The sequence below is a fragment of the Phocoena phocoena genome, chromosome 1, assembly GCF_963924675.1.
Source record: "Phocoena phocoena chromosome 1, mPhoPho1.1, whole genome shotgun sequence".
NCBI classification, from domain to species: domain Eukaryota; kingdom Metazoa; phylum Chordata; class Mammalia; order Artiodactyla; family Phocoenidae; genus Phocoena; species Phocoena phocoena.
This window is the reverse complement of record NC_089219.1, coordinates 16,228,841-16,255,246: the sequence shown is the minus strand read 5'-3', so window position 1 is coordinate 16,255,246 and position 26,406 is coordinate 16,228,841. Positions and strand designations below refer to the sequence as shown.

Sequence of the window (26,406 nt, the reverse complement as noted above, 5' to 3'; positions counted from 1 at the left end):
TCTCCCTTCCACTTTACTCTGATAGGATTATACCACATTTGCCTCTCCACGAGTGGTCAAAAGGAAGTGAGTATTTCACCTAAAAGATAAAGACTAAATAATAAAGACTTAATAAAGACTAAAAGATTTATTAATATTGACAGTACTCAGATATTTGAAGAGTTTTCCTGTGGAGTAGAGCGTACTAGGTATATGGAATTCCTGCATTTGTTGTTAGGTTGACTAGAGCAATGTGGACCTTCCAAGTATAATTTGGTGTGGTTTTCATTGTTGGTGAATTAACCATGATTCTTTATTTTATGAAGTTATTTCTTCTGTTAAATGTGGTTTTCTTTGTTACCGTTTTTCTAGTGAACAGAAATACTTTGACTCATTTCTAGATACTATAATTAATCTCCCCTTTGGTATATTGACAAGCAGTATTGATCCACTGGTTTAGTGTAAGTGTGCTTTGGCTTGGGTTTGTTGGCTGTGGATAGAGAAGGATCTTTTCCAGATATTACTGAAGAGAAAAGTTTGTCGGGAGTAGGGTCAAGAAGCTGGCTGGGCAAGTTTCCATGTTGCAAGGCCATTAGGCAGAGTTTCAGGAGAGTATAAGATCCTGTATTTCTTTCTGCCATTGAAAGAAATTCAGTTCACTGCATAAATCCAGCTACCCATTTTCCTGTGGGGCACCTGTTTCGCTATTACTGTTGCATACAACTTCTCTTTGTTTGCTATGTAGATTCTTAGGATGAGCCATACTTCTTTTAAGTCTAGTGGACTACGGGAATTCCCTGGCGGTCCAGTGGTTAGGACTCGGTGCTTTCACTGGCAGGGTCTGGGCTCAATCCCTGGTTGGGGAACTAAGATCCCATAAGCTGTGTGACATGGCCAAAAAAAAAAAAAAATCACTTATCTTAAAAAATAAGTCTATTGGACTTGATCATGATGATGAAGCATTTTGAGTTTATGACTCTTTTTAGCAATATTCTAGTGTCTGGGGATAGAGTAGTAGACAAAGTGCTTGCCCCACCATGAAGTTTTAATATTATTATTTAAAAAATTTGTTTACAAATTACCTACAATGTTATTCACTTTTTTGATAACAGCTTTATTGAGATATAATTCACATAACATAAAATTCACCCATTTAAAATGTATAGTTTATTGGTTTTTAGTATATTTACAGACTAGTGTAACTATCACCATAGGTTTAGAACCTGATTTTAGATTACTTCAAAAAGAAACCCATATCCTTTAGCAGTCATCCCTCCTTCCTCCATTTCCACCCATCCCCTCAGGCCTAAGCATCTACTAGTCTTTTTCTTTTATACTTTTTGTCTGTGGATTTGCCTGTTCTGGTCATTTCATATAAGTGGAATTATACAAAATGTGGTCTTCTGTGACTGGCTTTTTTCACTTAGCATTGTGTTTTCAAGGTTCATCCATGTTGTAGCATGTATCAGGACTTCCATTTCCTTTTATTGCCAAATAAAATTCATTGTATGGATATACTTCATTTTGTTTATCCATTCATCAGTTGATGAAAACATTGTTTCTACTTTTTGGCTATTGCAAATAATGCTGATTATGAGCATTCATTTATTAGGTTTGTGTGCACATGTTTTTATCTCTCTTGGATGTATACCTAGGAGTGAGTATTGCTGAGTCATTTAGTGACGTTGTTGCTTAACCTTTGGAGAAACTCAGAACTCACTTATTTTAGATATCTAGTTTTATTTATTCTGATAAATGCAGAGTTTTGCAGCCCCATCATACTGAAGATACGGAAAAGTTCCATCACCTAATTACAGTCCTTCAGTGCCATCTCTCTTTTTAAAAAATTTTATTGAAGTATAGTTGATTTACAATGTTGTGTTAGTTTCTGCTGTACAACAAAGTGGTTCAGTTATACATACGTATCTTTTTCATATTCTTTTCCATTATGGTTTATTATAGGATTTTGAATATGGTTCCCTGTCCTATATAGTAGATATTCTATATATAATTCTATGTATAATAGTTGCATTCTATATGTAATAGTTTGCATCTGCTAATCCCAAACTCCCAGTCCATCCCCCACCCCCACCCTTGGCAACCACAAGTCTGTTCTGTATATCTGTGAGTCATTTTCCATTTCGTAGGTAAGTTCATGTGTGTCATATTTTAGATTCCACATGAAGTGATATCATATGGCATTTTTCTTTCTCTTTCTGACTTATTTCACTTAGTATGATAATCTCTAGTTACATGCATGTTGCTGCAAATGGCATTATTTTGTTCTTTTTTATGGCTGAGTAGTATTCCATTGTATATATATGTACCACATCTTCTTTATCCATTCATCTGTCAGTGGACATTTAGGTTGCTTCCATGTCTTGGCTGTTGGAAACAGTGTTGCTGTGAACATAGGGGTGCATGTATGTTTTTGAATTACAGTTTTGTCTGTATATATGCCCAAGAGTGTGATTGCTGGATCATAGTGCTGTCTCTCTTTAGGTAAACTCTTCCCCAGGCCCTAGCCACTATAGTTTTGCCTTTGCCGGAGTGTTACATAAATGGACTCATAGCCATTTTGAGTCTAGCTTCTTTCACTTAACTTAATTAGCATTTGAGATTCACTCATGTTGTTGTATCAGTAATTCATTACTTTTTGGAGCCCTCCTACACTGTTGGTTGGTGCAGCCACTATGATAAACAGTATGGAGGTTCTTCAAAAACTAAAAATAGAATTACAAAATATTAACAGCATGGTCAGCAGCCATTTTCTTTGGCAATATTGGTCTTTAAAAAAAAAAAACAAAACACAAAACCTAAGCAGAGTATGTTTCTGGGTAAATTTAAATGCGACTGTCAGGAAATCAGTTTGTAATATGTGGTGAGTTGTGTTCTGAGTTAGAAAACCAGAGTCAGAACAAAGGCATTTCTGGCTAAGCGCTTGGAGACTAACGTTTCTGGATTTGTTTAAATAAAGAAAAGGAAAGAAAAGAAAAGAAAGCAATATAATGGTTCTTAGTTGTTAACATTCAAATGGTGATTTCCGGAGACTTTTAGAGCTAAAACACAATGGGAAAGAAGGTATAGGCTTGCAATTCTAAAATCAAAAGAGCTTGGGGAAACTAATTGTTTTCTGAAATTGGCAAAAACTCTGGACAGAAATACAGAAATTTCAATATTCATATATTTTACAGTAGAGATATTAATGTATTTGATTAAGGAGTGCTGCCTTATTAACTTTCTAACAGTGGAAAAATTCTGAATTCCAATAAAGGATTTTGGACCTGAATTAACAGCTCAACATGAAATTGAGTTGAAACAAATATTAAAATTGGCTAGTTTTATTTCTGTGAAGTTTTAGTGGCAAAAGATAAGCAGCAATGAAGAAAAAATTATTTATTTATTTACTTATTTTTTGCGGTACGCGGGCCTCTCACTGCTGCGGCCTCTCCCGTTGTGGAGCACAGGCTCTGGATGCACGTGCAGGCTCAGCGGCCATGGCTCACGGGCCCAGCCGCTCCGCGGCATGTGGGATCCTCCCGGACCGGGCCACGAACCTGTGTCCCCTGCATCGGCAGGCGGACCCTCAACCGCTGCGCCACCAGGGAAGCCCTGAAAAAATAATTTTTTTAACACATTCTGTTATAGATCCCAAGGTTAAAGTAGGAGTAGATATGTCATAGTGTTTAGGTTTGAGAATACAGTTTCTGTTTTGCTTTTGACCATACAGAATTACTAAAGTTGTGACCCCTGAGATTTCTGTAGTTGCTAGGTCGGGTCATTCAGGATGTTCTGCTTTTTGGGACATTTTACATGCTTGGTGCCTACATTTGACAGCTTCAAACTCTAATTTATTCCTGTCCGTTTCATCTTTCATAATAACATGCATTAATCTTACCAGTATACTTTCATACTTGAGTTTGAGGATGGGCTCTGTCTTTGGTGCCATTTAGGTAAGTAGAAATTAGCTGGATGCTTTACTGTTATCTGCTGAAGGCTCCATTCTGGAATTTGCTTCTCTTACTTATCTATAGTCTCTTGGTAGTACAGCTCTAGCCCTTATCTTTTACGAAGCTTTTCTGAGTGTAGGAAAGGGTTAATTTTTTTTTTTTTTTAATTTAAATTTTTGGCTGCGCTGGGTCTTCGTTGTGGCACACAGGCTCTTAATTGCAGCGTGTGGGCTTCTCTAGTTGTGGCACATGGGCTTCTCTAGTTGTGGTGTGTGGGCTCCAGAGTGCCCGGGTTCACTAGTTGTGGCGCGCCAGCTTAGTTGCCCTGCGGCATGTGGGATCTTTGTTCCCAGACCAGGGATTGAACCCGTGTCCCCTGCATTGGAAGGTGGATTCTTAACCCCTGGACCACCAGGGAAGTCCCTCACTACTTGTTTTCACTACTTGTTTTCTAATTTGTCAAAATCTACCTTTTGAGGAGGTACTGACTATATGTCAAACCCAGGGTCAGATATGATTGCCATAGATTAAGAAGTTTCATCCTGGTGGGAGTTCATCATCCTTGAAATGTCGGTAAACATCTGTGCTCAGAAAATTATAGGTCTCCTCTTTCCTTCATGGTGTAAGTAGGAAATGTTCAGATCATTATGTAATCTCCTCATAGATCCTTGGATTTCTCTGATGAATATCTGCCTAATTGACATTTAGTGGAGAGTATGTAGTGAGTACTATAATAATCAGAGTCTACTGTGTTTTACTACTCTTATTTAACCCTCAAATTTTGTTTCTGAAGTTTGTCTTTTAATCTTTTATTAGAAAGAAGGTGGGGAATTAGAATTTTTTTGCATTTATAGTTCTATTTTGGGTTGGCCATAAAGTTCGTTTGGGTTTTTTCCATAACATGTTATGGAAAAATGCAAACAAACTTTATGGCCAGGCCAATACTTGAGTCTTATTAATTCGGTTCTTACATAGCAGCTGTCTAATCTTGCTAGCGATTATGCTTGTATTTCCTAATGACATAATATAAATCATAGCAGTTTGAAGTACAGAAGTGTCAAGTGGGTGTGCTACTGTATTTCAGTCATGAGATTTAAAAAATAAAAACAGTGTGGTCTGGAGCACTGCACATGCATATTACGCTGCTCATTGTTTGAATTAGAATTTTAAGTGGTATTATGAGAAGCTGTTTGCTTGTCATGTTGAACTGAAAGGGAGGTAAGCATCCAGTGATTTATGCTGGAGATACAGAGCTTGGTGAGGGCTGGTAATCTTAATGACAGGCAGAATTAGGAAGTATGTAGTGTAAGAGCTTTACATGTGTGCCGTTTCTTTGAAATTCACCTGTTTCTGGAGAAAATGCCTAGCAGTGCTTATCTCATGCTTATTTATCTAGGCCTTTTTAGTGGAAGGAGGGGGTGCTAAACAGCCTAGTTGCAAATTACTAAAATACCATTAAAAAAATTGAGATATAATTCACATACCATAAAATTCACAATTTTAAAGTGTACACAGTTCAGTGGGGTTTTTTTTAAACCATATTTATGAAGATGTGCAACCATCACCACTATGAATTAAGGAGAAAATTGCTCCGTAAAATAAGTTCCCTTGGTTTCATGCATTACGTGCCCAGTCTGCAGTAGTGTGTTCATTTGCCATTGGGCAGGTGATTCAGCCTGGGCCAAGAATTTGGGACTTCTTAGAAGTTTTAGAGTGACACTCCATTGACTCTTTTATGAGATGAACCACTGATTTAATTCTGTCCGGAAGATAGGGGCAACCATATTTTGACCAGGTTGTGATAATGCTTTTTTACTATGCTATAAAGTATTCTGCCCATGGGCGCGTCGATGTAATAGGAAGAGCACTGTCTTTAGAATACAGAAGAAACCTGTCCTGGCCTTAATTAGCCTTGTTAACTTGGGCAAATTACTTCATTTTGCTGCGACTAAGTTTGTAGGAGATACTGTAAAATGGTTCATTGAGGACAACATGGTTGGTTAGGCTTGCCGCATGCTCTAGATTCAGATCTCCTGACTTCGGTTTTCAGTTTTCTTTTATAGAACTATGTTTTTGTCTTAAATATTTTTATCCAAATGGTCTTTTAAGAAACAGTTTATTAATCCACAATATTCTGTTGGTAGTTTTCAGAGAGGGGAATAAATGACGTCAATATTCTTTATGTGACCAAGGAAAAAGAATGTTTGTTACTGGAATATTGACCAAATATATGATTGCCTCTTTAGAAGTCTTGTAGTTAGCAGTAATATTGTTAGCCAGTAAAGTTACTAATAGAAATCAGGAGCCTTAACCTTTCCTAGTAAGGTTAAATGGTATGGCTCAGCTCTTGGGGCCTACTACCGGTGACTCATTTGAGAACTTACTCCCACCTAGTGACAGTTGGCCCTAGCTCGAAAAACTACTAGCAGTTGGCTTTGTAGAAGAGAGAACAGTCTCATATTTTCTACCATTCATGTGACCACAATGCAGAGCCATAATTCAAAGGAAGTTTTATTTTGGCTAGGGGTAATCTTCATTCTGAAAGAACTGACAAACTAATATAAAGGACTTTTGTCCTGAAACTTGTTAGGCTTATGTTTTCTACATTGCAAACATATATACAGTTTCTTTGGATGAAGCAGTTCCTTTATGAAATGTTTCAGCTTTGTTATTTCTCAGTGCAGCATTTTAAATCAGTTCTTTGTGTGTAGGGGATGATGGTAACGCATGGAACTGTTGTCTGAGGTTGCTAGTTTGAAGAACTAACTAGAGACTGGTACAGTGTTACTAATTTTGAATGACTAAAGCGTTCGGTTTTTTGGTTTTGTTTTGTTTTGTTTTCCCTCTCCACCTCAGTAAACTTTTGCTACTTGGATATAAAGAATTTTACTTCTAAAGATTCTCTTAGACCTCTGCAACTTGTGGTCATTCATATAAAATTATTATTTGCAGCTGTCACTTTTTCTTCCTTACTGTTTCATTAAGTTAGAAGGGAACATGATTGAGAACTATTAAATATTAGTTAGGTTGAAGAAATAATTCTGTCTTATTTTGGGTTTATTATATTTGTAGTCTTTCTTTTAAAATACATTTAAATTATACAAATACTGCACATTTATGGTAGAAAAGGCAGTTATGTAATCCTGTCATCCAGAGATAATTGCTGTTAACCTTCTGTACCAAGTCTCTTGGTTGTCATTCTTACAGAGGTAAAATACCACCTTACCAGGGAGAAGAGCTTATGTCTTTCAGTTTTGAAGCTGAATAAAATGATAGCCTTTTGTCTTTTGAAGAATATCCTGACATGTTGAAATATTTTAAACTAAATTACAGTGGAGAGCCTCTTTCATAAAAATGAGGAGTTGGTGGGTAGATATTGGGAAAATAACAGCTAAAAAAGAAAAACAAGGAAACAATTGTATTCGCAGAACAGACTAGGTCTTTGTCAGCAATTTCCACGTTGATGAATTCGTCTTATCTTTCTGAATATCCTGCTTATACTTCCTTAGTCTTTTTCTCTAGAAAGTAAAGGTAGTAGATTCTCATCATGGGCCTAAAGTTAGGAGGCTTGTTGTATGATTTTTATTTGTTTTGAGTTTCCATGGAATGTTTATAACGGGAATCACTTTTGGAGAGACTGATCTAATCACATTAGGAAATTTGAAATACTTTGTTTTCTAGTTTCTCTGGAGAAATAAGTGTATAACTCCACTAACTGGATTACAAAGCTTGGGTCATTGACAGAATTTTGTGGTTGTAATTTGCTCTTACTGCTAAAGCAGTTCATCTTCGAGTTCTCTTATCCTTAACTCGCTCTTCTAGAATTCCTAGAGGACCTGTGCAGCAGCCTCTCGAGGATCGAATCTTCACTCCTACTGTCTCGGCAGTGTACAGCACGGTGAGTACCTCAGGGTTGTTTGTCAGATTGTGTGTGTTTTTTGCACATGAACCTTTGATATTATAGGCCGTGTTTGTTAGATTGGTACATAATATAGGCTTTTGACAGAAAAGTTCAGTCAAATCTCGAACAGAATTAGATGTATATAATATAATAAGGTGAATAGGTCTTTTCCCCTGTCATCTTAATTTAAGAAGTAGACATGAAAGAAACATTCTGTTAAGGTAGATTGACTTGTACACCTGTGTTCTTTTTCCTCCCTTTTCCTCCTTCCATAATTATTGCGATTCTTCTAGGACACTGAGTTTTAATTTTCTTTTGGATATTTTTTCTTAAATTTTACACTTTTAACTTAAATTTTTTATTTTACTTTTTTCCTTCTTTGATTACATATAAAAATGCAGAAAGTTTAGAAAAGAGAACAGTGGTTAATGGGAGTAAATTTAAATATTTATGTTAAATGATAGATTCAAATTCATAAATGAAGGGAAATTTAAAAGTTAGAGGATGAAGATAATAAAATTAGAAGCAGATTACAGGGGTATTACAGTGAGCCTAAGGGAATTTAGGGGAGAATCGAGGAGCTGGACATGTCTTTTTTTTGGGCTGTGCCATGTAGCTTGCGAGATCTTAGTCCCCCAGTCAGGGATTGAACCCAGGCCCTCGGCAGTGAAAGCACGGAGTCCTAACCACTGGACTGCCAGGGAATTCCTGGACATATCTTTATTTTTTAAATTAAAAAAATTTTTTTTTCTAAGGGAGGGGGGATCTCTCCCCTTATTTTCTCTTTCTTTTTTTAAGAATTTATTTTATTTATTTTTGGCTGCGTTGGGTCTTTGTTGCTGTGCATGGGCTTTCTCTATTGCGGTGAGCGGGGGCTACTCTTCATTGTGGTGTGTGGGCTTCTCATTGTGGTGGCTTCTCTTGTTGTGGAGCACGGGCTCTAGGCATGCAGGCTTCAGTAGTTGTGGCACACAGGCTCAGTAGTTGTGGCTCTAGAGCCCAGGCTCAGTAGTTTTGGTGCATGGGCTTAGTTACTCCACAGCATGTGGGATCTTTCCGGACCAGGGGTTGAACCTGTGTCCCCTGCATTGGCAGGAGGATTCTTAACCACTGAACCACCAGAGAAGCCCTAAAATTTTTTTATATTTATTTATTTGGTTGCGTGGGGTCTTAGTTGCAGCAGGTGGGCTCCTTAGTTGTGGCTCGCGGGCTCCTTAGTTGCGGCTCCAGGGCTCCTTAGTTGTGGCATGAGAACTCGCAGTTGCAGCATGCATGTTGGATCTAGTTCCCTGACCAGGGATTGAACCTGTGCCCCCTGCATTGGGCGCTCAGAGTTTTATCCACTGAGCCACCAGGGAGGTCCCTGGACATGTCTTTTTTTAAAATTTTTATTTATTTTTATTTATTTATTATTTTTGGCTGTGTTGGGTCTCCGTTGCTGCACGCAGGCTTTCCCTAGTTGCAGTGAGTGGGGGCTACTCTTGGTTGCGGTGCGCGGGCCTCTCATTGCAGTGGCATCTCTTGTTGCGGAGCATGGGCTCTAGAGCATGTGGGCTTCAGTAGATGCAGCGCGTGGGCTCAGTAGTTGTGGCTCGTGGGCTCTAGAGTTTAGGCTCAGTAGTTGTGGCGCACAGGCATAGTTGCTCCGCGGCACGTGGCATCTTCCTGGACCAGGGCTCGAACCTGTGTCCCCTGCATTGGCAGGCGGATTCTCAATCACTGCGCCACCAAGGAAGCCCTGGACATAGCTTTTAATGTTTCATTTCATCATACCATTCATCCTTGGAAATAGGGTGCTTTAAAGAAACTCACAGTATAGTGAGAGAGATGAGTAAATAAATAATTGTAATCCAAGTGATATGATAAAGCAATAATTCTTATCCTTTTGGGTTATAAATTACTTGTAGAATCTGAAAATAGTCACAGTGCTTTCTTCTCAAAAAAGAGCATATACCAAGTGTTTACGTATAATTTCAGAACTTCACAGATGTCCAGCAGGCCATTCATAAGGCTCGGGTTGAGAACCTTTGATTAGAGATATGACCATGCTATTATATGGGAAAGGGAGAAGTTGCTTCATTGAGGAAGTGACACTAAGCTGGAAGGTATAAGATTTCTAAGCAGGGCTTCCCTGGTGGCGCAGTGGTTGAGAGTCCGCCTGCTGATGCAGGGGACACGGGTTCATGCCCCGGTCCGGGAAGATCCCACATGCCGCGGAGCGGCTGGGCCCGTAAGCCATGGCCGCTGAGCCTGCGTGTCCGGAGCCTGTGCTCCGCAACGGGAGAGGCCACAACAGTGAGAGACCTGCGTACCGCAAAAAAAAAAAGGACTTCTAAGCAGAAAAGGGAAGAAGAGGCCTCTAGGAAGTGAAAAATTAGAGGCATGGTTAATGGAATGGTCAGTAGTCAGAAGTGTGGCATGTGTGCTAGGTTTTGTAGCCAAAGTAGAGATGAGAAAAGTGAGTTTTGCAGGTTTTAAGGTTGTCCTAAAGAGATAGAAGTTCATCATGCAGGTAATGGGTAAAGTAATTTTTTTTCTTGGTTTGCTTAAAACAAGTCTCAGTTTACACCTATTGTAGATCAACTAAACACCTGTTACTTTTTGAATCCTCTGTAACTCTTAAAATGGTCCCAGTTTGGATGATAAACTATATGCTCACTGTACTTATTGGGAACCTTCAATTTACATTAAAAAAATAACCTTTAATTTTTTTCTGGCACAGACTTCCTCCAGGCCAGAGTTGTTTGTTTGTTTAAAGTACTGAGGTTGGGGACTTCCCTGGCAGTCCAGTGGATAAGACTCTGTGCTTCCACTGCAGGGACACAGGTTCGATCCCTGGTTAGGGAACTAAGATCCCGCATGCTGTGTGGCATGGCCAAAAAAAAAAAGTACTGAGCTTAAAGGCTGTAGAATTTTATCAGGCATAACTCTTAACATGTAATTTTTGCTAATTATGAAAGTATACTTTCAACATTAAATTATTTTCAAAATTAGGATAGGAAAAAGAAGATGAAAATTTCTAGTAATCTTGACTGATTTCTAGAGGCATCTACTATAACCGTTTTTTGGTATAGTTCCTTTGTCTCTTTCTGTGTTGTAGGCTCTGTATAATATATATATATATATTTTTTTATGTGGTACACGGGCCTCTCACCGTTGCGGCCTTTCCTGTTGCGGAGCACAGGCTCCGGACGCGCAGGCCCAGCGGCCATGGCTCACGGGCCCAGCTGCTCCGCGGCATGTGGGATCCTCCCGGACCGGGGCACAAACCCGTGTCCCCTGCATCGGCAGGCAGACTCTCAACCACTGCGCCACCAGGGAAGCCCTATCTCTTAAGCTTTTAATGTGTGTCAGACACTGTTCTAGATGTTGGGAATATAGTAGTGAGCAAACTAAACCTGCAGTCCTCATGGAGCTTACTTTTTTGTGAGATAGAAAGATAGTTAAATAAAAAAAAATATATGTGCAATATGCTATTAGGTGGTAATAAATGCCTTGATGAAAACGAGGCGAGATAAAGGGATAAGGAATGACTGGACATCCTACTTTAGCTAGGGCTCCCAGGGAAGTTTTATCTGAAAAAATGGCATTTAAGTAGAAACTTAAGAAGTAAGGGAGTGAGATTGTAGATTTTAGGGAAAGAGCACTTCTGGTAGAAGAAAGAGCAGTGCAGAGGCCCAGAGATAGAATCTGGAGCATCAGATTATATAGGGTACTATAGACCATGGTAAAGATTTTGGATTTTAATCTAGGTGTGATGGAAAGGCATTGGAAATTTAAGAACAGAAGATCTGATTTTTTTTTTAAGGTGACTGTACCTACTGTATAGAGGATAGACTGATGAGGGTAAGTGGTTGTGGTTGTGAGGTGGAAAGCAAGACCAGTAGGCGGTTATTGTAGTAATATAGGCAAATGATGGTGGCTTGCTCTAAGCTGGTAACAGTCAGAGGTGGGGTTTGCTATATATTTTGAAAATGGAGTCAATAGGATATGATGATAGCTTGGATGTGGGATGTGAGAGAAAGAAGAGTAAAGGAAGATGTCGTGGATCATCGCTTGAGCAACTGAGTGGATGAACATGATACTATTTATAGGAAGGAACACTGGGTGAGGAACAGGGTCTTTGTTGAGAAAAATTTATATATGTGAACATTATTTTTGTGAGGAGTTAAGCATTAGGTTGTTTCCTGTCGTGAATAACCTACTGAATTTTAACCCTTTTCTGTATTTTGGATTATTTTATAGAGTAACTTTCTAGAAATGCAATTCCTGAGTTAAAGTGTAGGCATGTTATTAAGATTACTCATAAATGAGGACATGTGACTTCGTAAACTTAGTACTTTAGAGAGGAGATAATCAAAATCCTGTGAGTAACACAGTGCCTGCTACACAGTTTATGTGAATTGTTTTGCATCTAAAGTTTTGAATTTATTTTTGAGTTAGATCAAATTTGACTTTTACTATTAAAAGCTACTGCCATATTTGTGGTCCTTCAGTTAATTTAAAAATCGGGTATGTCAGTTATATGTGATGCCTATTCTGGAAGGATCAGGGGTTTTAGACAGTAAAAAGTTACCTTAAAATACGATGTCTCTACTTTTTGATCACTTATTTCCATTCTTAGTAATATAAGTCTCTTCCCCACTTTTACAATGCTGTTGTGCCCAGTAACGATGAGTAGGAGGGTAGTTGACCAGGTGCTTAGTCTCCCTTTTTCTCAGCCCCAAGGTTATGTATTGGTCATTATTCTCTAGTGTCTAGGTCCATTAGCATCATTTATGGCATTTAGTGTCATGAAATAAAGGCTAACCTTCAATTCACCTCCTCCTGGCTCCTCATATGGTGCCCATATGTCACTGTAATTGAGTTGGTTAAATTCCTTGAAAGGCAGAAAGACACCTGGATAGTCTTTAAAAATTATACAAAGATTTTGCTTTTTAATGTCTGATATGGAGGCTGTATGCCCTTTTGTCAGCCAGTTTAGGTAAGTTCTCTGCTGCTAATCAAAGAGGTATCAGAAGTAGGGCTCAGCTTTTATAATGCCTTTATTTTACATTTTAGCATGCTTATTATTTATTTATTATAGTCTGGTTTATCTAAGTTTCTCCTTGGAATATTTATCAGGGATGAGAGGGATGCTTCTGTCATTATTCTTCATTAACCATAATTAGGGTGATTCGTCATATGAACAAGAAAAGAATAAAGCCAGGGGCTTCCCTGGTGGCGCAGTGGTTGAGAGTCCGCCTGCCGATGCAGGGGACACGGGTTCGTGCCCCGGTCTGGGAAGATCCCACATGCCGCGGAGCGGCTGGGCCCGTGAGCCATGGCCGCTGAGCCTGCGCGTCTGGAGCCTGTCCTCCGCAACGGGAGAGGCCACAACAGTGAGAGGCCCGCGTAACGCATAAAAAAAAAAAAAAAAAAAAAAAAAAAGAATAAAGCCAGTATTTTTTAAATGCTAGTAAGAGCAGTATATACTGTGGTAGAGAGGAAATGGCAAAACTAAAGAGGCATGAGCTAATCTGAAGTATATTCATTAATAACTGTCTTATTGGCATGCTTCTGAAGAACAAAATGTGAAATTTTACCATGTTGTATATTTTTGGCTTATATAGTCAGCCCTCCGTATCCAGGGGTTCCTCATCCTCAGATTCAACCAACCGTGGATCGAAATGTTTGGAAAAAAAGATTTCAGAAAGTTCCAAAAAGCAAAACTTGAATTTGCTGTTTGCTGGCAGCTATCTACATAGCACTTACATTGTTTTAGGTATTAGTGTAATCTAGAGATGATTTAAAATACAGGAGAGGATGTATGTAGATTATATGCGAACACTAAGCCATTTTATATAAGAGACTTGAACATCCTCGGATTTTGGTATCTGTGGGGGGAGTGGGTCTATGAACCAATCCCTCTCAGATACCTAGGGATAACTGTATATCTTATTTAGAGAAATTAGATTTTATGACTATTAAACCAGTATTTTTAACATAATTACAGAGATAAACTTAATAAATTTTTTTTCTGGAATAGTGACTTTACTACAAGAAGCAGCAGTCTATATTCTATGGGATTGGAAGGGCTGTGTTATTAACTGCTTACGAAAAATTCCTTTCAATAAATTATTTAATTTGAATAAATTACTCCTTAATGTCATAACATTTCACAATACTTTTTTTTTTTCCCCTGTACGCGGGCCTCTCGCTGTTGTGGCCTCTACTGTTTCGGAGCACAGGCTCCGGATGCGCAGGCTCAGCGGCCGTGGCTCATGGGCCCAGCCGCTCCGCGGCATGCGGGATCCTCCCGGACCGGGGCACGAACCTGTGTCCCCTGCATCGGCAGGCGGACTCTCAAACACTGCGCCACCAGGGAAGCCCTATACTTTATTTTTAAGAACAGCGTTGTTCAGTGTATTTGATATATAGGATATGTAGTGCTTGTGATTTAAATATATCTGAAGTGTAGTATTTAAAGTGTATAATTTGGTAAGTTTTATTATAAGTTTATAGCAACAAAAACCTCTACCACAATCAAGAAAATTAACATACCCGTCACTCCCAAAAGTTTCCTCATGGCTTTGTCATGTTTCTACCTTCCCCCACCGCTGGTCCGCTTTCTGTCATTATGGATTCATTTGCATTTTCTAGACTTTGTTTTTTCACTCAGGTTAATTATTCTGAGATTTATCCATGTTGCTGTGTTTATCATTAGTTTATTCCTGGAAAAAAAGTAGACTATGGGCTTAAAATTTAGACTTGTCATAATCATGTTTCATATATTATTTTTTCCTCCTAATAATAGAGTTTGGTTTTTGCTAAACATAATGTAAATCATAATGATTATACAATTTGGCAGTTTTCTTTTTTAATACAACATTGCATTGTAAATAATTGTCATGCTGTTACATAGCATTTATAAACATTATGTTAACAGCTTAAGTAAGTAGCATGTCAATGAGATGAACCATAATTTACATAATCAGTTAATTTACAAGCTAGTGTTTGGTTTAAAGATCCCTTCTTCTTTATTTTCTATTTTAAATAACTTTGTGATACATACATATATAAAATACATTTTCATACATATATATGTGTATATATTTTTTCTGTTTAAACAGGGTTATTTCCTTTGGCTAACATACCCAAAAGCAGCTTTACTAGGTTAAAATATTGGGTTGGCCAGAAGTTGCATTGTTTTTTTCCGTAAGATGGCTCTAGTAGCGCTTAGTGGTCTTTAACTTCATTCGAAACAGTTTTCTTAGATTCTATTGTGACAGCTGTCCTATCAGCATGCATTAAAAAAAAAGAAACATCAAAATTGGTGAATTTTTGTGTAGCCATTTTAATATTGAAGATGGAAGAAAAAAAGCAACATTTTTGGCATATTATGTTTTATTATTTCAAGAATGGTAAAAATGCAACTGAAATACAAAAAAAGATTTGTGCAGTGTATGGAGAAGGTGCTGTGACTGATCAAATATGTCAGAAGTGGTTTGCGAAGTTTCGTGCTGGAGATTTCTCGCTGGACGATGCTCTGCAGTTGGGTAGACCAGTTGAAGTTGATAGCGATCAAATCGAGACATTAATTGAGAACAGTCAACGTTATACCACATGGGAGATAGCCAGCATACTCAAAATATCCAAATCAAGTGTTGAGAGCCATTTGCACTAGCTTGGTTGTGTTAATAGCTTTGATGTTTGGGTTCCACATAAGTTAAGCAAAAAAAACCCTTCTTGACTGTATTTCCGCATGCGATTCTCTACTTAAACATAAGGAAAATGTTCCGTTTTTAAAAAAATTATGGGGCTTCCCTGGTGGCGCAGTAGTTAAGAATCCTGCTGCCAATGCAGGGGACACAGGTTCGATCCCTGGTCCGGGAAGATCCCATGTGCCGCGGAGCAACTAATCCCGTGCACCACAACTCCCAAGCCTGCACTCTGGAGCCCGCGAGCCACAACTACTGAGCCCGCGTGCTACAACTATTGAAGCCTATGCGCCTAGAGCCCGTGCTCTGCAACAAGATAAGCCACTGCAATGAGAAGCCCATGCACCGCAATGAAGAGTAGCCCCTGCTCACCGCAACTAGAGAAAGCCCGCACGCAGCAACGAAGATCCAGTGCAGCCAAAAATAAATAAATCAAACAAGTAAATTTAAAAAATAAAAAAAACAAGTTGTGACGGTGATGAAAAGTGGATACTGTACAGTAACGAGGAATGGAAGAGTTGGTGGGGCAAGCGAAATGAACCACCACCAACCACACCAAAGGCTGGTCTTCATCCCAAGAAGGTGATGTTGTATATATGATGGGATTGGAAGGGAGTCCTCTATTATGACCTCCTTCTGGAAAACCAAATGGTTAATTCCAACAAGTACTGCTCCCAGTTAGACCACCTGAAAGCAGCACTTGATGAAAAGCATCTGGAATCAGTCAACAGAAAATGCATAATCTTCCATCAGGATAACTAACGCAAAACCTCATGTTTCTTAAATGACCAGGCAAAAACCATTACAGCTTGGCTAGGAAGTTGCGATTCATCCGCTGTATTCACCAGACATTGCACCTTCGGATTTCCATTTATTTCAGTCTTTACAAAATTCTCTTAATGGAAAAAATTTCAATTCCCTGGAAGACGGTAAAAGACACCTGGAACAGTTCTTTGCTCAAAAAGATTAAAAGTTTTGGGAATTATAAAGTTGCCTGAAAAATGGCAGAAGGTAGTGGAACAAAACGGTGAATACATTATTCAAGAAAGTTCTTGGTGAAAATGAAAAATGTGTCTTTTAGTTTCACTTAAAAACCTAAGGAACTTTTTGGCCAACCCAATACACACACTATAAAGATAATACTCTTCACATACTGTAAGGTTACGGGCCTTTATGTTGCTGCAAGCATTATGGGAGTCTATCCATTTCATTTTATCTTGATAGTTTCAGGTCTTCTCATTTTCAAACATCTTTGCTAATTCGATAGGTCAAAAGTGCTATTTAACAATTCACAGGAGAGGAAATTGGCAGGTTAAGTGACTGTGGAAGGTTTACATTGATAAAATAATGATGTCATATTTTGGTTGTAAAATTAACAAAGGTTTAATTATATACCCAATTCTCAGTTGTAGGAACGTACTATTTAGGAATTTTTAGGACTTTTTTCTTAGCTTTTTTTTCCTGTTCAATATTTTTGAATTACTGGCTATAGAAAAGGAATGAAATTTTCCTGTTTGTTGTGGCAAGAAGGTTGTAAGGAAGATGGTAATTTTAAAATTATTATTGTCGCTTTTCTCCAGTGGCATTGCTGAGTGATACTCAACCACAGTTGGAAATCCAAATTTTTGTATTAGGAATTTAATAAAAGATGAAAATCACGTTTAGCGATACATGTACATACATATATTTAAATTTAAATATTTAAACCTAACATAAAATTTACCACCTTAATCAGTTTTAAGTGTACACTTAAGTTGTACTAAATATATTCACGTTGTTGTGCAAATACCATTACCATCCATTCCCAGAACTCTTATCATCTTGTAAAACTGTACCTATTAAATAACAACTTCATTCTTCTCTCTCCCCAGTCCCTGGAAACCACCACTCTGCTTTCTTTCCCTATGATTTTGACTACTTTAAGTACCTCGCATAAATGCAATCATACAGTATTTGTCTTTTTTTGTGACTGTCTTATTTCACTTAGCATAATGTCCTCAGTGTTCATCCACATTGTTGCATGTGTCAGAATTTTCTTTCTTTTTCAGGCTGAATAATGTCCCAGTGTATGTGTATTGCACGTTTTTGCTTATCCATTCTTCTGTCAACGGACACTTGGTTTGCTTCATCATTATAGCTATTGTGAAGAATGCTGCCATGATACCTCTTTGAAACCCTGCTTTCAGTTCTTCTGGGTATATGCCTGGAAGTAGAATTGCTGGATCATATGATAATTTTATTTTTAATATTTTGATGAATCCTTGTACTATTTTCTACAGTGACTCTGCCATTTTACATTCCCACCAATAGTGTACGAGGATTCCAATTTCTCCGCATCTACTCCAACCCTTGTTGTTTTCTGTTTCTGTGGGGTTTTTTTGTTTTGTTTTGTTTTGTTTTTTTGCGGTACACAGGCCTCTCACTGTTGTGGCCTCTCCTGTTGTGGAGCATAGGCTCTAGACGCGCAGGCTCAGCGGCCATGGCTCACGGGCCCAGCCGCTCCGCGGCATGTGGGATCCTCCCGGACCGGGGCACGAACCTGTGTCCCCTGCATCGGCAGGCGGACTCTCAACCACTGCGCCACCAGGGAAGCCCGCCTGCCCATTTTTGAGTAAAGTTGTTTGTCTTGTTGTTGTTCAATGTTGGTAGTTTTCTGTATATTCTGGATATTAATCCTGTATCAGATATATGATTTGCAGATATTTTTCCCATTCTGTGCATCACCTTTTTACTCTGTCAGTAGTGTGTTTTGAGGCACGAAATTTTTTTCATATTCATGACGTGCAAGTTGTCTATTTTTCCTTTTGTTACTGGTGCCATTGGTGTCGTTTTTAAGAAATCATTGCTAGATCCAGTGTAATAAAAATTTTGTTCTAGGTTTTCTTCTAAGAGTTTATTGTTTTAGGTCTCATATTAAGGTCCTTATCCATTTTGGGTTAATTTTTGTATATGGTGCTAAGTAAGGTCCAACATTGTTCTTTTGCACGTGGACATTCAGTTTTCCCAGCCCCATGTTTTGAAAAGACTGTTCTTTCCCCATTGAATGGTCTTGGCACCCTTGTTGAAAATCATTTGATCATATATGTGAGTATTTATTTCTGGGCTCTCTATTCTCTTCTATTGGGAATCTATCTTTATGCCAGTTGCACACTGTTTTGATTACTATAGTTTTGTAGTAAGTTTTGAAATCAGAAAGTATATGAGTCCTTCAGCTCTTTTGTTCTCTTTCAAGATTGTTTTGGCTATTTGGGGTCCCTTGAAATTCCATATAAATTTTAGGATGGATTTTTCTATTTCTTTAAAAAGAAGTCATTGGGATTTTGATAGGAATTGCATTGGATCTGCAGATCACTTTGGATAGTACTGACATCTTAACAATATGAAGTCCTTCCTATCTATGATCATGAGATGTGTTTCCATTTACTTATGTCTTCTTTAATTCCTTTCAGCAATGGTTTGTAGTTTCCATTGCACAAGTCTTTCATTTCTTTAAGTTAATTCCTAAGTATTCTTTTTGATGCTATTGTACATGGAATTGTTTTCTTCATTATTTGTGTTTAGAAATTCAACTGATTTTTGTGTGTTGACTTTGTCTCCTGCTACTTCGATGAATTCATTTTTTGTTGTAAGAGGTTTTTTTTCTTGGTGTGGAATCTGTTTACATTGTAAGTGTGTGTGTGTGTGTGTGGTGTGCATGTGTGTGTATATTATACATATATAAAAAATATCTTCTTTCTCCATTCATCCTCTGACAGACTTATATCTTAGCTATTGTGAATAATGTTGCAGTAAATCTGGGAATGCAGATATCTTTTAGATATCTTGTTTTATTTCCTTTGGATATATACCCAGAAGTGGGATTCCTGGATCATATGGTTGGCTGATTCTAAGGCTTGTATTACTTTGAAAGATCATCTTGAATTTTACAAAAATTTGTAAGATATTCCAGATTGAATATATTTCATCATTTCCTTTTTCTTCCTGGGCTCACATTTTACTAATATCTTCAAGTTTTCCTTTTATAAAAAACCCATCACTAACATTATCCTCCTTTCTTTAGACAAATCTCACAATCAACATCAAATATTTATGAACTCTAGGTGCTGCTACAACTGTATTTTTTGTTTTTGTTAAAAATGTCTGTTAATTAGATCCAGTCTGTTTTTGTATCTTGCCTTTCTTGCTAAATGTAGAATTGTTATCTGTTGTAACATTTTAAGACTTTTTTTTTTTGCGGTACGCGGGCCTCTCACTGTTGTGGCCTTTCCCGTTGCGGAGCACAGGCTCCGGACGCGCAGGCTCAGCGGCCATGGCTCACGGGCTCAGCCGCTCTGCGGCATGTGGGATCTTCCCGGACCGGGGCACGAACCCGTGTCCCCTGCATCAGCAGGCGGACTCTCAACCACTGCGTCACCAGGGAGGTCCCCTAAGACATCTTTGAAGTTACTTTTCTGTGGCATTTTTAAATACAACTGAAAAGCCTCTGGCCTCTTGGAGCTTGCGTTCAGGGCTTAAACGTTGAAGATGTGGCAGAGTTATTAAGGATATTGAGACAAACCTAATTCAGTAAATGTTTATTGAATGATAGCTGTGTGCAAGTTTTTGTGTCAGATAATATGGGATAACAATAGTAGATAGTATGATCCTTGTCTTAAGAGTTTTCATTTTATCAGGTGAGATGGTAATACATTATTTTAAGTATGTATTGGAAAATGAGGAGGACACATTAGTGACTATATAAATTAGAACAAGTATATGTAAATAATAAGTAAGATTTATTGGTATAGGTATCAAGGATTCTCATTAGGCAGAAGTACTTGGAGGAGTGAAGCATGGTTGTAATTGTTCACCAGAGAAAGAAGATGACTAGATAAACTCTAAGAAGCCATAAAATGCAAATGGGGACAAAGTTTGGACTGTATCTTAGTGGAAGTGGGGATGGGTGAACATATTCCAGTTAAATCCTTTGAGGTGGATGATGAGAATACTGACTGCTCCATAGTGTAATGAGTCATGAAATGTACAGTTGACCCTTTAACAAATGGGGGTTAAACTCTCTGCATGTATAACCTAGGTATATAAAAATTGAGCAAATCTGGTCAGAGCAGTTCATCAAGAGGAAACTGACAGGATACTTTATAGAACATTTTCTTCACTATCATCACTAACACTTACTGAGCACTGACTATGCACCAGGCACTATTCTAAGCACTTCACTTGTATTAATTCATTTAATCCTTATAACAAAGGTCTGAGGTAAGTATAATTATATCCCCTTTTGTAGTTGGGGAAACAGATACAGAGGTGAAGTATCTTGACTAACGTCATCCACCTAGTAAGTTAGAGGCTGGATTTGAACTTAATGGATCTCTGACATTTATTGAGTGGTTGTTGTGCCCCAGGCACTGTGCTAAGTACTGTAATACAGTGTATTGTTTAATCATGACAACCTTCATTTACACATACTGAAATGGGACTCTCTGAAGTTATGTAATTTGAGTGCAGGTCTATCTGACTTTACAGCTCTTGTGAAGTACTACATTTTACTGTGTGGAAAGCTGCCTTCCTTTTGTTGAACTCTCAAAAATAAGGTGTAAAAAGCAATACTCAGTTTTTTGGGGAATAGGGGCTCTTGATCATCTGATGAAAGCTATGGATCTGCTTTGCAGAACAGTGAACATACAAAGATAATTTTTACTGCAGTTTTAGGAGAGTTCAAGTATCCTTTGAACCTAGCTAAAGAATCCTAACTCTGATAAGATTCCTTGCTCTAGGCTAGACCAAGTTTCCCCTTGCAAGGGAGCTGTGTTGCACTCTTTTCATGATTCTCAGTATAGGGAAATAGCTCAATTGATACTTTGTACATTGTGGGTTAAACTGACAGATACCTTATTAAGATTTTACCTACTTGTCCATCTTGAGGTACCTTTTTCATTTTTTAAATTATTTTTAAAAAAATTATTTTTTATTTTTGGCCGTGTTGGGTCTTCATTGCTGCACGTGGGCTCTCTCTAGATGCAGGGAGTGGGGGCTGCTCTTCGTTGCAGTGCACAAGCTTCTCACTACAGTGACTCCTCTTGTTGTGGAGCACGGGCTGTAGGCGTGCAGGCTCAGTAGTTGTGGCTCATGGGCTTGGTTGCTCCACGGCATGTGGGATCTTCCCGGACCAGGGCTGGAACCCGCGTCCCCTGCATTGGCAGGCGGATTCTTAACCACTGCGCCACCAGGGAAGCCCCTTGAGGTACCTTTTTTAAAGCATTTGTATATGTGGAGCTCATTTATATCCTGGTTATTAAAAATTCTGGGTCTGTTTTGCTGCCTATCTTAGTATCTGCTGAGTAATGACATTTATGAAAGTTAGGTTTCCTTGCTGTTAGTATTTAACGTGGATTTGCTCATTAAATGTTAAATCACGTACCTAATTAAAATGATATTTAATATATATTCACTGATTTTTCTCCTTCAGAAGGAGGATTAACTTTAAAGATACAAAGCGTGTTCTGTTGTTAAATGTCAGTTATAAATGGCTTTTGAGTTTCTCAGATAAGAAAATAGTAGAAACAGTAATCAAGTCCTTTAACATTAGAGAACTTTGAAAATGTGTTTATTTAAACTCTGGGGTATTCCCTGTAGGGCCATTTTATAAAGTATTATTATTTTTATTATTTAAAAATAACAACTGATGGGGACCAATTTAAAATAAAGTGAGTCATAGGAAATTGGACTGTCGTAAGTAAATTGTGTGGTAAATGGAGTTGAATTATTTTAAGGAAAAAGAAACAAAGAACATTATTATTTCAAGATACGAATTTATTATTGCCATGAAGTTGGTGGTATGAATAGAGAGGTCATTTTTTCCTGTATGTTTTTGATAGACATGGAAGCATTTAACTTCACTTCATATAGTTTCTTTTTTTATCTTTTAAAAGCACATTCTGGCTGTCAGGGGAATCTTGTAGGCAAGAGACTGTGAAGGATTAGAATCTTTGTCTATTGTGTCATTCTGTGGTTGCTTAATTGCCATATAGAGTACAGAATGTTCAATAGAAGGGTGTTTAGTTTCTTTAGCTGTTACAAATACCAAAGAACCTTTGATTGTGTTATTAATTTTTAGGTTTGTTAAGTCAGCAGTATATTTTTAGTCTTTATTTGTTTGATATGTTGCAGGAAGGGGGACTCCTTCCAGGGCCCAAGAGTGGGCTCTTGTCTAACACTCAGAAATGAATTGTCCAAGGAGACACGCGTGGTGACAAAAAGCAAGAGAATTTATTGGGAAGGGATACCCAGGCAGAGAGCAGCAGGGTAAGGGAACCCAGGAGAATTGGTCTGCCACATGGCTCTCAGTCTCGGGTTTTATGGTGATGGGGTTAGTTTCCGGGTTCTCTCTGGCCAGTCATTCTGACTCAGGCTCTTTCCTGGTGGCGTGTGCATCGCTCAGCCAAGATGGATTACAGTGAGAAGGATTCTGGGAGGTTGTTAGGACATGTGGACTGGCGTCTCCTCTCTTCTTTTGACCTTTCCTGAATTCCTCTGGTTGGTGGTAGCTTGTTAGGTCTGTGTTCCTTACCCAGACCTCCTGTTGTAAGATAACTCATACAAATGGTTACTATAGGGTCTGTCCAGGGCCGGCGGTTTCTGTCAGTGGTTCCCCTAACAAATAAGCATTCGCTTAGTAACCTTTTTTTTTGGCCGCGCCTCACGTCATGTGGGATCGTAATTCCCCTACCAGGAATCGAACCTGTGCCCCCTGCATTGGAAGCACAGAATCCCAACCACTGGACTGCCAGGGAAGTCCCTGCTTAGTACCGTTTTTAAAACATTCAGAAAAATTAATTAAGAGCGTGTGTCAAATATTTATTTCAAACTTTTAAAGGCCAATTAAGAGAGGTGTCTCTTGGTGAGGACATTTATAGAAAAAAGGAAAGAGGTGTAATAGTGAAATGTATGACTAAAGATTATTAGACCCTGATAGTGAGCTGGGTTGGGTTGGAAGCTTTCTGGGAGAGGTCTTCATCTCATTAATATCTTTCTGAATATTAGTCATGCATTTTACCAGGAGTGCTAATTGTTTTCAGAAGAAGCTGATAAATTACATCACACAAAAAAGTTTGACCCAGACCAGGTTTGGGGTGTATTTCTTTCTTTGTGTTTATTATGTGTTGGGCTAAGTTCTATGGGAGAAAAAGTAGTAGGAGAGAGAGGTTTCACTTAGGTGTTTTTTTTTTTTTTCCACTTAGTTTGTATGCTTACACTTTGGCTGGAAAGACAAAATGTACTCACAGAAAATGAACTGTTAAAAGAATTAGAGGAAAGGAATTGTTTAACATTTCAGTGGAAGTGAAGAAAGCCAAAACCAAACAGTAACATTAAACAAAAGCAAACTCCAAAAACTTTGAGGACGCAGAGACTATCAGTGCACCAAGGTCTTTGTGCTTTTCTCTTTATTTTAAAAAATTAATTACTTAATTTTTTCTGCGTGGGGTCTTCATTGCTGCGCGCGGGCTTTCTCTACTTGCGGTGAGCAGGGCCTACTCTTCATTGTGGTGCAGGCTTCTCATTGCGGTGGCTTCTCATTGTTGCAGAGCACAGGCTCTAGGTGTGCAGACTTCAGTAGTTGTGGCATGTGGGCTCAGTAGTTGTGGCTTGTGGGCTCTAGAGCGCAGGCTCAGTAGTTGTGGCACACAGGCCAGGGCTCGAACCTGTGTCCCCTGCATTGGCAGGCGGATTCTTAACCACTACGCCACCACGGAATTCCCTGTGCTTTCCTCTTAAGGGATTTTTTTTCAAACCCTAACCTGTTCATTCATCATTTTTTTGAGTATCTGCCTGTGGGGCATTGTGCACAGAGCAAGGGATACAATGCTCCTTGTCCTGAAGATGCGTACAACCTAGTGGGAAAGTTGAAAGTGATCGATAGTTTAAGTGCAAGTGTGATAAATGGTGATTCGAGTTAGGCAGACAATGTCTTGCCATTCTTGCAAGTGTGGAGCAGCAGTGTGAAACCCAGCCACAGAGACAGGGTGTTGAGAAATATATTTCAGGAGAGGTGAAATTTGGGTTGAGTTTCTAAGGATAAGGAAAAAGGTATGTAAGTGAAGAAGTGGTGTACACTTGTGTAGTTGGAGAGATGCTGGAGAACTACAAAGAAAAAAAAGTATTGGAATGTTGGCTATTGAGTTTTGAAGCCCATCTAAGATTATTAGAAAGAGTTAATTACAAGATAGTAAGATTGCAGCTTTAGGCTGGAATGCTCTAGTAGCTAGAAGTCATAGCTAACTACACGACAGCAATCATAGATGCAGAAAAGTGTGCAGATTGTTTAAGGGCTTAATGACACTCCATTAATCTTGAGTATACTTTGGCGTAAAACTTGTTATTCATAATGATGAATTTGTGTGACCAAGAAAAAATTTAGCCTACGTTCAGTGTGCTAAAGATTTCCATCCAAAATAGTTACAAGAGAAAAATACTGCTTTTTTAAAGAGATTCATTCCTAGCTGTCCGGAAAATCTGGCACTGTAGAATGAATGACTTACTCTTCAGGGATTCTAAGAAGTTGAGGTTGTATCATAACCTAGTATAAAATGTTCATTAAGTGTGTTTGGAATGGAGGGTAAAGGAAAGAACAGAATGGGTTGGTTAAGTCAAGAAAGCGATTTTTACTTGTACTGGGAAGAAAGCACATTTTAGGATGAAGATATTTATAAACGCTAGTGTTTCTTTGTACTATCATGCTCAGCAGTAATATAGCATAGACATATATATGTCCAATAGTCTGCCTTCTAATTTCTGCTGTAACTCGGTGGACTAAGTACACAAACCACGTGTAACATACAGGTGCTGAGAATGTTGGTGAAAACTTGCCAGTGTTGTATTTAGGTCAGCGGTTCTTAAACTTCAGTTACCTCAGCATCACCTTGTGGGGCCCAGATTGGAGTTACCAAATCAGTAGGTCTGGAGTGAGGCCTACAAATGTGAATTTTCAGCAAGTTACCAGGTGATGCTGAGGCCCCTGGTCCAGGGACCACACTTTGAGAACCACTGCTTTAGGTTTAGTGCAATTCCTGCTTGTTCCCCTCTCCCATTTGTACAATGAAAATCGAGGTAGGAATCATTTGAACCCAGAACTGTTTGGTTTACACTTACATGCCTAATACTAAGATTTTAGTTTAAATAAGTTGAAATATTTTTAAACAGTGAAATACTACAATAGCTACCATTTTGGGAACACTTTTTATATAATAGGCATTATGGTGCATTTTGTCTCATTTAGTGTGTTCAGTGAATCTTGAGGGTAGTCCTTTTATAGAGGAAGGAAGTGAATTTAGGTAGTTTGCTTGTATAGCTTCTGTGTGGTGGAGCCAGAATTTAAACCCAGGTCTTGGTATGAAAAACCCATGCTCTTTTATTAATGCTGTTGGGCCTACTTGTAAGACAGCTTGAACCAGTTTACCCTCTGCTTGTGTTCTTTGTTTCAAGCTTTTTCTCCAGAAAGTGATGATCTTTGACTCATCCTCAGTATGGAAACATATATCACGTTTCACGTGACTTGGTCTGTGCCAGAGCAGCTTAATATTGGGACTTTGATGATGTAACTGAATTTATGTTTGTTTATAGTTGAATACCAAGTTCTAATATCTTGGACTTAAAAGCAGAATTCACTTACCTTGGGCAGTTAGATAAATGGTTCATTATCAATAAATGAAGATCAGGAGAAAGAAATAAAGAGCATAAGTTGTACAGTGGGAAATGGCTGCTACTATTGCAGTTGTAAAATCTATACCAGTAATGTCCCTACTCACATACAGCCATGTCCATGGTGGAAAGTTAAGAGCTTTGATAATGGGGTTTTTGAACATATGAAAACCATCACTCC

The 26,406-nt window shown here is 38.5% G+C and overlaps 1 protein-coding gene across 1 annotated transcript in view; it reads left to right on the top strand.

Annotated features, from left to right (window-relative positions):
* Positions 1 to 26,406, top strand: part of EIF4G3 (eukaryotic translation initiation factor 4 gamma 3) — a 370,135-nt gene that overhangs the window by 78,007 nt on the left and 265,722 nt on the right. Inside the window, exon 3 of the mRNA XM_065893987.1 lies at positions 7,752 to 7,827. The gene's annotated coding sequence lies outside the window, so the exon portion shown is untranslated. The remainder of the gene's footprint in view (positions 1 to 7,751; positions 7,828 to 26,406) is intronic.